Genomic DNA, 1,408 nt, shown 5'->3' with positions numbered 1-1,408 from the left:
TCATAAATATATATAATGTAACTTATATTTATCTCACAACAAATTTTCTTGATAAATAAGTAACTTCATTTCAAGCTTGTGTTCTTATTAATGTTTTTATAATTAATTAACACATTAATCAAACTTGGTATTTTTTTTGATGAATAACAAAGCTATTTTATAAAATAAACATATCAACTTATTAATTATATCTTTCTTATCTAAACTATATCTTTTAAATAATAATAAATACATAAATCATAGCAACAAAAACAATTTTATAAACAACAACTTATTTTTCTGTTAAGTTATATTTTTAAAACTAATTAACAATTAATCAGACTTCGCACCTTCTTGGTAGCATTAACAATATTTTATAAACAACAACTTAAGTTTCTTATTAGATAATATTTTTAAAATTAATTCAGGTACAAATTTATTAATCAGACTTAGTACTTTTATGGTAGGTAACAAAACAAAATAAAATACACATAGGTAACTTAATAAGCGTTTGATAATGTTTTACAAAAATCACAAATAAAACTGTCTTCTTCACATTCAGCACAACCGTCAAAACACCATTTCATACATTTTAAACATCTTACCCAGCCTTCATTAGATTTTGATTGAGAAAATGTTCCACCACAATATGGACATTCAGCATCACTATCTTCATAAACAGTATTTGGAGGGATTTTAGACTTGTTTTGATTTTTTTTTCGTTTGCATGTTGGTTTTTTTTTATTAAATAAACGTTTTTTAGGTGGTGTTACGGCTTTGGAAGCTTCTAGTTCTGTTTTATATGGACTATATGTTCGACATTACTAGGGAAGTAATATTAGAATATAGCTATCACGCCACTAGTACGTCATTGTCAAAACCCACATAAATACGGGTAGAGCGCCTACCATTACTTAGAAGATAGTCAGCTCTCGTCGTAGGTCTAACAAGCTACGACAGTGCTTATAATTATTGTGTATTTGAATTTGTAATAATAAAGTGTTAAATTATTGTTATCTTTAAAAAGTCTAAAAGTGTTTATAATTATCACCTATCTTTCTCATCCACGACTCAAGACAACGACGAACGTGCGACGTCGTTAAATAATTATTGTATTAGTGTTCAACGTGTCCTGCACGGCGATCACTACACAAATTTGGTGTCAGGTGTGGGGTCTGATATCGAATGAAAAAAAATTGATTTTTCAATATAAGTAATTCGAGACCCACCGACGAACCACGTTCAACCGTCATCAAGAGTTTCCACGCCAAGTTGTAGAAACAATTTGGTTCCAACAATCAATCCAGCCGAAACGGTCAGTTCAAGGGACAACGTCCACGGAACATACCAAGCCAGCAGTGCTTGTTCACGGAGTGCAGTTCAAGGAGGAAATCCAAACCAAGCCAAGCAGCTTTCAAGGGACGCATTC

The sequence above is a fragment of the Acyrthosiphon pisum genome, chromosome X (assembly GCF_005508785.2).
Source record: "Acyrthosiphon pisum isolate AL4f chromosome X, pea_aphid_22Mar2018_4r6ur, whole genome shotgun sequence".
Classification (NCBI taxonomy): domain Eukaryota; kingdom Metazoa; phylum Arthropoda; class Insecta; order Hemiptera; family Aphididae; genus Acyrthosiphon; species Acyrthosiphon pisum.
The sequence above is the reverse complement of the archived record's forward strand: the minus strand, read 5'-3'. Positions refer to the sequence as shown.